The sequence below is a fragment of the Rhipicephalus sanguineus genome, chromosome 9 (assembly GCF_013339695.2).
Source record: "Rhipicephalus sanguineus isolate Rsan-2018 chromosome 9, BIME_Rsan_1.4, whole genome shotgun sequence".
In the NCBI taxonomy this organism is placed as follows: Eukaryota; Metazoa; Arthropoda; class Arachnida; order Ixodida; family Ixodidae; genus Rhipicephalus; species Rhipicephalus sanguineus.
Window position 1 is genome coordinate 2,938,316 of NC_051184.2, and position 13,939 is coordinate 2,952,254.

Genomic DNA, 13,939 nt, shown 5'->3' on the forward strand with positions numbered 1-13,939 from the left:
TGCTATACTCGAAAGTGTGCGCAAAGAATATGAGATTGACGATGAGAGTGAGAAAAGCAACAAAACGCAAGAAAGGCAAGTAAACTTGCGCGAAGTTCTTGATGCTTTTGACATCATTCGCGCTTTCCTCGGTGTCCACGACGACAACGAAACTATGGAAACCTCATTAAGCTGCAAGGCTCGAGCCGTCAAGTTCCTTCAAATCAAGTGAAAGAGAGCAACATCAGTGACTTCTACAAATACATTTTGGTTGTGTTATGTAACTGGTGTGGGTATTTTTCAATTTTCGGGACAACAAAATGCTCACGAGAAGGAATAAATATCGCTTCCCCGGAGATTTCGCTATTGAGGGATTCGACCCTATTTACATTTTATTTTCTACTTCAGGCTTTTGCAGCTACGTGCTCCGCATGCCTCGTGTGTCGTATTGTTGTGTACAGCTGTGCAAATCGAACGGATATAAAAGCACTGGTAGGCTGTCGTTCCATAAAATATCAGCTGCCACAGGTGTATGAAAGAGGTGGCTTGAAACAATTAGGCGGGATAATTGGTCGCTTCATACAACGTCGAACTACATGAGAGTAGGTGGCCCCATTTTAGACTAGAGGACTTCACAGACGGAAAGAAACGGCAGGGCAAGAAGGGCGTATTTCCGTCAGACTTTCGAGACTACCCTTCACAAATTTGCAGCCCAAGGCTGCAAACTTGCGAACAGTCAACATGCATCAGTAGGAATGCTGCCTCGCACCTGCCGCCATATGCGACGCTGCCGTTAGGTCCTGAAGCTGAAGAAACGGCGCCCATGGACACTCAATCAACAGACAATCAATCTGTACATTGTCACAACAAATGCGTGCACAACGCCGAGCAGGCTGTCCCGTGCGACAAAAGGGTCCATGTCGACAGCGGTTCGGCCCCTGCTTTGCTGGCTACAGAAAAGGCCAAATGGAAGAGAAAAGAAAGAGACTTCATTAGAGAGATACTGAGACTACAACAGACCATCGACAAAGGCAAAGAAGACCTCAAAAAACTGAAGGATTCTACACTAGAGAAATAGCGGCAGATAAAGAAGCTTCACATTTATTCCCCTTCAGTGAAATTACCAAATGCTAGGAAAAACGCCTACCTAGTCTGAGGAAACAACTCGACGTTGTGTGGTACTGCGGGATTTATCATTGAAAGCCCGTAACAAGTGTATCGGCGTGCCGTGCACCATCGTCCAGTGTGACGCGTGTTGTGTACCAGTATGCGAGTGCTCAGCATCACTTTACTGCAATATTCATGTATGGCAGGGAGATAGCGCCACTGCGTTTTATAATAGGGTAGCCTATTGAATATTCGTTATCTTAAAAAGCCAGCAAATAATCGGCATTTACAATGGCAGGCACATGGGGCTTTATATACAAGTACTTGCTCCTGGTTTTCTTATAAAAAGCAAATAATTTTAAGTTTTCACCTGTTGTTGGTTCCAATGCCCCTCTTTGTAGCACTAGCATTTTCTCGGCTCAAGTAGAATAGGATGAGTCGTTTCAAAGCATGGTCTTACCTCACACTTAGTTCCCGGAGGGTAGTACACGTTCTCCCAACCATTACCATTCGTGCAGTAGTAGTTGCAATTAGGAACAGTTGTACCCTGGAAATTAAAGTTATTTTAGAAACCATTCTCAATAATGATTGTGATAATTATTATATCAAAAGTAGCCAAGATAGCCCAAAGGCAACAATTAGTTTCCGTGTGACACTACTACTTACATGTGCAGATACCCCAGGAGGTACAAAAGGCGCCTTCATTCGAACGCTTTATACTTCTTGAGATATAAACATTGTTGAGTGAGAGAGCGAAAATTTTATTGCGTATGTTCGGCGGTATTGAGCAGTGTGGGGCAAAAAGCACCCCGGCCAAGGTGACGGCGTGGAGTCCTTGGACACAGGCGGCTGCGTCGGAGTGCCCGTTGGCCCACAGATGATCGGCGAGGTCATGGCTGAGCAGGGCCTGCTCTCACCGCGCCCCTGCTGTCTGCCCCATGCGTAGGGGACTCCTGCTGCTCGCTAGCAGTACGCTCCCACAGCATATGAAGATGCGAGTTATTGAAGCAGCACTAACAGCAAAATTTTCCTTTCTGACTTTTATGCGGGTATTGGTAGCTTTCTCTTTGATGACTCTGAAACTGGATCGTAAATACCCTAACTAATCTTGTAATAATGCTAGCGTCATTGATTATGGGCAATTTTTGCGTGTTTCAAGATGCCTCAAAACGCCCGCCTAATACCAGAACAATCTAGCGCGACACCTCGGTGAGGTACCATAAGATCACGTGCGTCCTAGCTTTTGTGACGTTGACAGCGCGCCTTTTGAATGAGGGCCCCACGTGCGCGAGAGATTGAAACGACGGCTTTGCGCACTATAGGTTAAGGTATGACGCGGCAAGCACGTACTGATTTTAACTTTCTGCGATACACCCGCCTGCCAAGCAGCCATTATACGTAAATGATTTACGCGACTCAAATGATCATCTTCAACGTCCATCTGCACTGCTCAGCATTCTGTTCGCGTCTGCCGATTCCTGCTTTCCGCCAGGCTCACCTTCTTTCACCACCCAGCAACGCATACCTAGCAACACACATAAACACACTCTTTAGACGCTTCGCTCGTCTCATCTCAGCCTGACGTCCGTGCTGGCAGGTTAAGCCCATGTCCCCATCAACTTCTGAAGAGCAGCACAGCTTCACGACCTTGAAACTGCACAACTTGTACGCCGAGTTGCCGGAATCCCGTTGCGTAGATCAAGTCAATCGGATGTCCCAGACGACTCCTGGGCGCCGCCTCCTGGATAGGCTCTCACTGAACCAGATCTCTACCCCACCTACGGCTGCCTCCATTCCGGAACCATGACGGCAATCATTTTGGGTTTAGCCCCTTTCTCGCAACATGCATTCCAGCCAACACACAGGCAACGCTAGCCCGAGCACACTTTCTTCACACTCGGTACTCCAATATTCCTGGCCTCTTCTATGTTGCTGTCTTAGGGCAAAATCGCTCTTGACACATTACGATCGCAGTGATCCCCGAGGGTCACCACATTGACGGCCTATCTTTCCTCTCACCTGATGCAACTCAGGCTGAAGAGATGATCATCGCATTCGCCGCCTCTCACCGAACAACAAGAGTCATCATTGCGAACTACCTGGACTACCTATACCCTCATGGTAGCAGTTATCGGTGCCTCCATAGTAGCATGGTACCATAGCTCCTCTGGCCACCCACCTTCTGCAGGCAGCCTCATGGCGCTTTCACCCTCACTCCATCCGCATCACCTGGTCTCCTGGCCACGCGGGTCACCGCGATAAGGAAGTGGTGCATGCTGCTGCCTTAGTCTCAATCTCCCGGGCGGTTCCCCCCTGCGACCCCGCGTCTTCCCCAGGCCCCTCAGCTCTTACGCAGTATGACGCAATCTCTGGATTATCAGAGTGTCTTAGTCAGTCCGGTATTCCGGTATAAGCAAAATTGTTTGTGTATATGGGAATACCGGGTGTGAACTGCACATGCGAGGGCCCGAAAAGCAAGGCCACACCGCCGAAAGCAGTTGCCGTTCACTTCGAACTTCCGTCCGAGTGGCCGCCGTGCGCCCTTTAGCTGATTAGCTCCGAAGTGATGATTTTATTTGTTTTACACTCATGTCCTTAAGCGTCCGCAACAAAGTGTTCGTGTTGATTCTACATGGCTTTCGAGAGCCATACTAAAATATTCTGTGCTCAGCGAGCGGCGAAGGCCCGCCCGGAATATTGGAGGACATAGATTCCGCGTTTGTTAGTTGTTTGTAGCCTCCATAGCTGGCGCCACTTGTCGGGGCGGCAGCTACGACATACGCTATCCGGCATTACGCTACGCCTTGCAATACTGGCATACCGGATCATTCTAAAATTCTAAGACCTCGCCCCGCCTTTACCCAGACACTGCACGGGGCCGCTCTAAAGCAGACGAGCGATGTCTGAGACGCTTGCAGACTAAGACCCCCTGTCCAGCGACTACCCATCATTTCAGGCCGGGTATATACGGCTACTGTGTACATTGTGGGGTCCTGACCTACAATGCGCGCGTTGTGGGCCAGGACCCCATGTCCTAGGTCGGCCAGAACCCTACGCCACGGTGGGGCTGGGAGTCATGCCCCGCAATGCCATTTTATTTTATTGCGATAGCAATGATATGGACACTCTCTGGTGATTTATGCCCGTTTTAAACTCTCTATTGGCTACTAATAGAAGTACACTAGCAACGTACCTACTGCGCCATAAATCATATTTTTTGTGAAGTTGAGAAGCACCCACCACGGCATTATTCGTCATTCTGCGGAGAAGCGAGGTACCGTCTGTAAGGCAGTCTAGTGGGTCGTTTAAAGGTTGGAACCTTTAAACGACCCACTAGTTACGTAATTCGCATTGTGTGACGTCTGGTCGTTATTGAACTCTCCCACCACGCTTTATAACATACGTTAACACGAGAAAGAGAGAGGGAAATAACTTTATTGAGACCCTGAGGAAATGGATCATGGGAGCCTTATGGGCTTCCTTGGCAACCAATAGAAGTGCACTTACAAGCAACCCACTATGCAATAGTTCATCCTAATTTTTGTGAAGTAGGGAAATGGCCACTATGCAATTTTCCGTCATTCGGCGAAGAACCATGGTACCCGCTAAACACCTGTATTGTATATGTGCACCTTGTTGATGCTGTGGCTGAGGACAATGAAGGATTTTAGCAGAGGCCTATGTAATGGGTTGGATGCATTCAGCATGCCACTCGTTGCGCAATTCGCATTGTGTGACGCCTGGTTACAGTATTCTCGTTAGTTGACGCCTGGTTGTTATTTTACTCTTCTATCACACTACATTACATATGGTAATATGGTTCCTTTCCGACATGAAGCCTGTATAAGGTTATTTTGCAAAGACGTTGCAAGCACCGGCATGGCTAAGGTAGAATACTTGATGATATGTGATGTTTTATGGCGCAAGGGCCAATTAATGGCCAAAGAGCGGCAGGTCGTGGGACAAAATGATATGAGCAATGATTATCGTAAGTGGCTGTATAAGGGCCTTAAAATTCCACGCCCTAAAGGCGGGTAAAACATATATCTATTAAATTCATAGGAGTGACATGAAAATGTGTGAACAAATCTATATATATATATATATATATATATACAATGAAATTATGGCGATGACGTACGGAGTGAATAGCACGTGTGCCTCCTCAAGTCCTTTGTGTCCAAAGGCCTGGAGGCAAGTGCTTTTCTTTGAGAACCACCGCAGCAGCGGCCTCTGTTGAGAAGCCGTGCTGCGGGCGCCTGGAAATACGACAATAAAACTATGTACATCTTTGAGAAAAACCGAGGAGTGAATCATATTTAAAAACAGGTTCGCTGCCTATGAACATTGAGGGATGGAGTGGAAGATGTCGGCGGTATGACGGAAAATGCTTTTCTCTGATGGCATCAACATGGGTGCATTGAAGGAGGATGTGAAGTACAGTGAGTGGCGCGTCGCATTTCTCACACATGGGTGGGTCACCGCCGGATAAAAGGTGTGCGTGTGTACTGTGTGTGTGTCCTATACTTGTTCTACAAAGTGTGACTTGTGTAGCGCGACTTTGACACCGGTGACCAGGAGCCAAGACGCGGCTTGAAGACATGCAATTTATGTTTGGTTTCTCTATCCCACAAGCGCTGCCAGTGTGCCCTTAATGATTTCTTTAGAGCAGGCTTAAGGTCCAGTGCAGGGACTGCAACAGATGTATTGGCAGCGCTTTCTTGGACGGATTGCAGCTAGTTTGTCTGCCATAACATTGCCTTCTATCTCACGGTGTCCTGGGACCCAGCACACTACAACATGCTGTTTATGTCAGTAAACGGTACATAGCAGTGAATACAGCGAGACGATGACAGGGTTTTTGTGTTTCTTGAGGGTTTTCAATGCCTTTACGACGCCTAATGAATCTGTGTATATGACTGAATTTTGTAATTGTAATTGCTTAATCTGTTTAACGGCAGCATATATCGCATAGGCTTCTGCGGTGAAAATACATGTATTAGGGTGCAGAACGCCGGCATCGGAGAATGATGGGCCGACCGCCGCATAAGACACACCAGTGTGAGATTTTGAAGCATCTGTAAAGTATTCCGGGCAGGAATATTTGTGCTGTAATTCAAGAAAATACGTGTGGATATGTGCAAGTGGGGCGTGTTTAGTAACCTCTACAAAGGATAGGTCACAGTTGATAGTCTGCCACTGCCACGGTGGCAGCTCTATTGCGGGAGGCATCACGTTGTGTTCAAGAAGTGGAACACCCATTTCCTCTGCCAAGCCTCTCACACGCAGAGAAGAGGGCTGTCTCACTCGGGGACGGTTATAAAAGAGGGTCGAGCTGGACAAATCATTTAAGGTAGGGTGTGCGGGGTGTTCATTGTTCGAACTTTTTAAAAATACATGAATGATAGGTATGACCTCTGCAAATGAAGTGGCCACTCGTCAGATTCCACATACAGGCTTTTTACAGGACTCGTCCTGAAGGCACCTGTAGAGAGGCGAATACCTAAATGATGGACAGGATCGAGCATCTTAAGGACGCTTGGTGAAGTCGACTGATACGTTATGGCTCCGTAGTCCAGACGCGTGCGTACAAGACTCCTGTACAGATTCAACAGACATTTTCTGTCACTACCCCAAATAGTGGGTGACAACAGTTTTAAAAGATTCATTGTTTTCAAGCACTTCTTTTCCAAATGTTTTATATGTGACACAAAGGTTAATCTTGAATCCAGAATTAAGCCTAAAAATTTATGTTCTGCATTTACTGGTAAACGCTGACACTGCTGATCAATATCGGGATCGGGGTGTATGCCTCTTTTCCTAGAAAAGAGCACGCAGGTGTTTTTTTGTGCATTGAGGCTGAACCCGTTCTCGTCTGCCCATTGAGCCACCTTGTTTAGACCGATATGTTCCTGCCGCTCACAGATTGCGAGGTTGCACGACTTAAAACCTATCTGTATGTCATCCACATACGTGAAATAGAACATGTTGCGCGGGATGGAAAGACGCAAAGAGTTCATTTTTAAAATAAAAGCAGTGCAGCTAAGCACCCCACCCTGTGGTACTCCAGTTTCTTGGACAAACAGATCCGACAAAACATTTCCCACTCGGACACGAAATGTGCGATTCGACAGGTAGCTCTCTATAATATTCAACATTCTGCCTCGGATGCCTAAGTATGAGAGGTCTCTCATTATTCCAAACCGCCATGTTGTATCGTAGGCCTTTTCCATATCAAGGAATACTAGAGAGAAAAAATTGCTTATGGAGGAATGCATCGCGAATTGCTGCCTCGATACGTATTAAATGATCAGTTGTAGATCGTCCCTCTCGAAATCCACACTGGTATTGATCGAGAAAAATGTTGGATTCTAGAAAGTGTAGCTGCCGCTTGTTTATCATCTTTTCGATTGATTTACAGAGACAACTGGTTAGGGCTATAGGCCTGTAACTCGTAACAACAGATGGGTCCTTACCCTGTTTCAGGATGGGAATTACGATGGCCTGCTTCCAAGCTGAGGGCATCTCGCCAGAAAACCATATAGTGTTATAGAGACTGAGGAGAGTCTTCTGTGTCTCATGGGGCAAATGTTTCAGCATCTCATATACTATTCGGTCAGAGCCAGGCGCAGAATTGTTGCAGCAATTCAGCGACGCCTGCAGCTCTGCTAGGCAGAATGGTCTGTTATATGGTTCGTCTGTTGTGGATTTGCGTTCAAGCTTTTGCCTCTCAATTATTCCTTTGTACCTTTTAAACGTTTCCGAATAGTGCGACGAGCTGGAAACATGTTCAAAATGTGCACCGAGAGAGTTGGCTAGCTCTTCCAGGGTGTCGCCCTGTACGTATACTAAAGGAAGTGAAATTGTATGTTGCCCTTTTATTTTGTTAACCCGATTGCAGGCTCTACCTTCGTCGGTGTATGAGATTATTCCCGATAGGAACTTCTGCCAGCTTTCTCTCCTAGCTGCCGACGCGTTCTCCTCCCTTGGGATTTTGCTTGCTTAAACATTACTAGATTTTCAGCTGTGGGGGAGTCACGCAATAGCGTCCACGCCTTGTTTTGTTTCCTCCGAGCCTTACGGCACTCGTTGTTCCACCAGGAGACACGACGTTTGCTTGTGGCCCTGGCTCTTTCCGGTATGCATTGAGCGGCAGCGTTAATTATAAAAGCAATCAAATACTCAACAGCACTGTCAATACTAAAAGAACACATGCCCGCCCACGAGATATTACTAAGGTTATGGAACTTCTCCCAGTCGGCTCTGTCAAGTTTCCACTGAGGAGCCTGGGGTGGATAATCATTTCCTCTTTGTGTTTTGAGGAGTATTGGGAAGTGGTCACTCCCATAAGGGTTTTTAACCACTTCCCAGTTAAAATGTAGTAAAATAGACGGGGAAATGATGCTGAGGTCGATGGATGAATATGTTTTGTTCGCAAGGCTAAAAAACGTGGGTTCTTTCTTGTTAAGTAGACATGCGCCCGTGGAAAAGAGAAAATTCTCAATGAGGCGGCCTCGCGCGTCGGTGCGAGGGTCGCCCCACAGGCTGCTGTGAGCATTAAAATCGCCTAGAACAAGGTAGGGCTCCGGCAACTCGTCTATAAAAGATTGAAATTCGTGTTTGTGTAGCTGGTACTGTGGGGTATGCATATTGAGCAGATATTCATGAGTTTGTTTGCAATTATAGCTCGAACGGCTACTGCCTCCAGTGCCGTTCGTAGTGGAAAGTGCTGGCATGCTACGCTTTTGTCAAGTATGATAGCTACCCCTCCAGAAGATGCGAGAGCATCCTGGCGATCTTTCTGAAAAACGACATACTGGCGGAGGAAGTTTGTGTGTCTGGGATTTAAGTGTGTCTCCTGTACACACAGCACTTTTGGACACAATTTACTAAGGATCTCCTGTATGTCGTCTAGGTTGTGTAATAGTCTTCTGACGTTCCATTGTATTGTTGTGTCGATGTTGAAAGTGTACGTGTGCTATGTGTCGCAAAAGGTGAAAGTGACTTATTTTACAGAGCCTTTGTCAGGCCCTGTAATTAGGGTTTTGTCTTTTTTGGAGCGGTCGAGGGGTTCTCGCCGCTCCTTTGGCGCTGCCTGCGCCTTTCCACTTGGAGTTGTGTCCATTGCCTCGTGCGAGGCATCGGACAAGCGTTCTAGCGAGCGGTGTGCGCGCAGTGTTGGCTTCGCCTTCAAAGACAAAGCCTTTGGCCCGACCAGCCTGGAGGTCGAAGGGAGCTCCTTGACCTCCGAGGTGCCATGGTTGGGAGAAGCCTCTGCCATGGCCATGTTCGAGGAAGGCAGGGCAGCCTTGGCTGCTCCCACCGTGGGGGCCGATGGCGGTAGCCTCGGCACGCTACGCGTGGCTTCGGCAACCGCCTCATGCCGTTGTGGTGCTGCCCCCCGTTGCACCACTTGGACGAAAGATGTTTTCGCGGCAATGTGCGGCGAGACACGCTGTCTTGCCTCACGGAAATTGATGTTGTGTGTGACTTTGATTGTTAGAATTTCTTTTTCTTTTTTCCACGCAGCGCAGGACCTGGAATATACCGGATGGTCACCGTCGTAGTTGGCGCAGTGTACCTCCGCCTTGTAATCATCATCGGTAGAGTGTCCCGTTGTGCCGCATTTTGCACAGGTTAGCTGCCCTAGGCAACTCTGCGAAGCATGTCCGAACCGTTGACACTTGAAGCAGCGTCGCGGGTTTGGAATGTATGGTCTCACGCGTAGTTTCAGGTAGCTGGTCTCAATTTCATCTGGTAGAGTGCTTGAGGCGAAGGTTAGGATGATGTGCCGGGTTGGTAGCTCTTTGTTTTCACGTCGGATTTTTATGCGCTGCACCTGTACGACGTTGTGATCTTTCCATCCAGTAAGGAGTTCCTCGTCTGATAGATCCATTAGGTCGTCATCTGACACGACACCATTGACGGTGTTCATCGTTCGGTGAGGCGTGACAGTTATGGCCTTTGTCCCCAAATGATACAAGGTTTGCCAATTTCTGAAATTGTGTCATGTCCTTAACCTATAGCAGAATGTCCCCACTGGAAATCTTGGTGGCCTTGTAGCCACTTCCGATGATCTCTGTGAGACACCTGGACACAAGGAATGGTGAGATGTTGCGGGCTTTCTTGTCTGGATTCTCACAATGGATGACATGGTACTTGGGGAACGGGTCTTGTTTTTTGGAGAGAGAGAATGCGTTTGCATCGGTGCGCCCCCTTTTAGGGGGGCGATCAAAACAGAAGGGGTTTGGTGATCCCATGGGAAAATGTGGTTTTTCGGCAACGACGCCTACCGCCCACCACGGAGCCCAACAAGGGGACGTGGCAGAGCATGTAAACAGGTCTGCACAACGCCAGTAGTACGCCGTTACTATAACCTAATATATATATCCAAGGTTGGACATGTACACCAGGTTAACCCTTGTCGCCGAGAAAAGTGGAAGTAAACAGAAGAGATGAGTAGACAGGAAAGATTAAAAGTGAGAAATACGAAGATGTGGAGGGAGAGAGACAGGAAAAGGCGACTGCCGATTTCCCCTGGGTGGGTCAGCCCAAGGGTGCCGTCTACGTGAAGCCGGGGACAAAGGGGTGTGTTGCCTCTGTCGGGGGGCCTTAAAGGTCCAGTCACCCGGCGTCGGCTCAACGCCCAGGATCCCCTTTTCCCCGGACACGGCAAATCCACGCACGGCGAGGCGTGGGAGGGGGTCGAAACCCCCCCGTTAGCTCGGGTCCGTGGTGTCGCTACACACCAAACGCCTGCTTGCGCAGACGCCCCTGCGGGGGGGCGTTAGACAGCGCTACTGTCTGGCCTGGTTGTTCATGGCTGCGAGGCCGTGGGCGCAGACAGAACCAATTCGCCGCCCTTGAGCAATTCGCCGCTTCTTCTGGTTCTTCTTCGATTGGTCGTTTCTGCCTTGCGCGCATCGACAATGCCGACAGTAGAGTAGAGTAGAACATTGAAACCGTGGCAATGTAGAACACTGAAACCGGCTTTTTCGTCGGAGGCCTTCTCGTGGACGTCTCTTTCGGTGTGGTGCTCGACTTTACCAGAAGGCAGAGTCGAAGTCGTGTGCTGCGCTTTAGCGCCACCTTCCGTCTCCGGAGGACGATGGCCGGCGTCCGAACTGTGGTCAGGGACTACGTCCCTGTGTGCATCTTCTGAACGATGACCCGCAGGAAAGCGTGGGCCAGGAAGGTCATGACCACCTACCCCCCCACCCCCCCTTATCACTTCGAAGGCTGGGAGAGGAATGGGACGCAGCTCTTTCTCCCCTTCTCTAACGTTCATTTTCTTTTCAACTTATCACGACATATAGGACAAACCGACCACCCAGATCAATTGGCGCAGCAATACCATGCATTACTTCTTTAGCTCCTATTGACGGCTGGCCTGTGTCCGCCATCACGTGCTCTTCATAATATGGTCAATAGTACTGCTATCCTATAAATCACATTCCCCAAAGGACCCACTTATTGTCCTATAATCACTATTCCATGTTTCCCTTCAAAATTATCCACAACACATTCAGTACTACGACCACGTTTTCATTTCTGCTGAGCCCTTTCCTTATTCATTTATGTTTTATTATCTTATACCGGTGTCACACGGGCAATTTCGATCAAGATCCGGGCCGACCCGGATTAGACTCGATCCGGATCAGTCGCTGCTTCACGGTCACTTTTAATCGCGATCACGCCCGATCCGGATAAGACGATCGCAATCTGCGCATCGCGATCTGGCTCCATAATCGCGATTTGGATGACGTCTGCGCCTAACTCGATCCGGACTAGGCTGTACAGTGTAGCAGCGACGAACTTGCTATCGGGATCGACAAGTCCGATTCGGATCGGCCCTGATCGCGATCAAAAGTGCGTCTGACACAGGTATTAAGCGAAGAAGTAAAGCGAAGTTGTATATACCTTTAGCCATGTGGTGTTCGGGGCCAGTTGGTACATGATCACTTGCGTGTCCGTAGGGCGCTTCCCTGGGCGCAACTGCTTCGTTTGGCTGCGCCACGTGATGAGGAGGCCCTCCTGGCGTACTCGGATGCGCCCATGTCGGCATTTCACCTGGAGGCATCGAGTGTTCCCCCCATCTCATGCGAGACTCGGGTTCGCCCTCATTCGTTGCGTGTGGCAAAGGTGGCGGCCCGGTGGCCGTAGAATGCCGATCCCAGGCAGTGTGTCCGCGGTCCGGAGGCTGGGCACCAGCTCTGCCATACCCTCTATCCTCTTCTGTAGACAAAAGAAGGGCAATGGAGTATATACGATTTTACGCAAGACACATAGGCGCTGCAACTTTAGAGGGGCCATGACACGGTCACCCAACACTATTGCAGTTTTCAGTGAAAAATATCAGTAGAGGCTGTATTGTGCCTATACATATACGAAAAACCGACTCCAAATGAATATTTCAGTGCAATGTAAGCCCTATGGAGGTCGCCGGCTATAAACCACGCCCACGGCCGGCGACCACCATTTTGCCACGGCGTGGGTGACGTCATGTACCGCATGGAGCGGAGCCTTCGTCTTTCATCAAAGTTTCAGCCGCTGTAAATCGTTTTCGATGACAAGCTGAAGAAAGCTTAAAGAGCTCGATTGTATGCACAGCTGAGCACAGAGCAATATCGTTCGCCGGAAGGCAGAAGCTCGCACAGTAAGCAGCATGTCACACCACGGCTCGCGAGAGTGCCACTGCAGCCCGACCCTCAGGCCGCGTCACGCGTTTATGAGAATACACAATTATAAATTAAGTGCTAGACCAAACGCGTTAAAATTTCGCCAGTTCGCGAGCGCACAAGGATCGAATAACCCACATAACACTGATTATGATCGAAAATTGACTGTCGTATGGCCCTTTAAAGGGGCACTAAAGAGAAAAACTATTTTTCTCATATTAGTGAATCACTATTCCGCAATTCCAAAATCACCACGCTTCACGCGAGAAGACGCTCGGTGAGCGAGAAAGCGTGCAAGACGAAAATTAGGGTGGTGGCACAACCATGGAATTTATGCAACGAACGCCATGACATCATAGATTCTGACGGCGTCTAGTGGGTCCTACGTAGTTCTTAATCGGTAAAAATGAAGCACATTGTCCTCTGAGGGGGCCATAGACTTAACTTATCAAGTTCCGTTGAGCCTATGGCTCCAAAATACGAAAAATACACTTTGAAATCCGTGACGTCAGGCGGGAGGTTTCATCGCGAAATTTAAACTTGAAATCTTGACCTTGATCTTCTTCTCTAATAATAAAGTTATCATGGTAAAATTAACGACGTTACAGTTCACGGAGTACAATTTATCAATGTAAACCGATTCACTGTTTCACTTTCGTGTCCCTCTCAGCTTTAAATGAATGTTTTGTTATTTTTGCTCATATCGCGACGTGGATTAATGAGGTCATGAAACGTCGAATATACAAACCCAACTGCTTTCATACGCATGCGTCTATTGTAGCATGCGCATGCGTCTATTGTAGCACTGTTCCTTTAGTTAAAGATAAAAAACGGCAAAGTTGACAACACAATTTGGCGGCACCAAAACACATTCGTAAAATAGTTTATATGGACTCGTTTCTTTGTTACACGCAACCTAAGGAAGCCAACAGACAGTGAAAACCAAGGAAGGCATAGGGGACAGTATTTGCGATTTTCAGCTGTAGTGTAGTAATTATGATAACTCAAACCTCATTATAACGAAGTTTCATTTTACACGAATGTAAGTTCGTTATATCCGAAAATTCGTTATAAAAGTATATTCCTACACTGTATCTGTTGCAAGACTATTATTCATTTACTTCGTTATAACCAATACCGCGTTATATCCGTGTTCGTTATATCGAGGTTTGTGT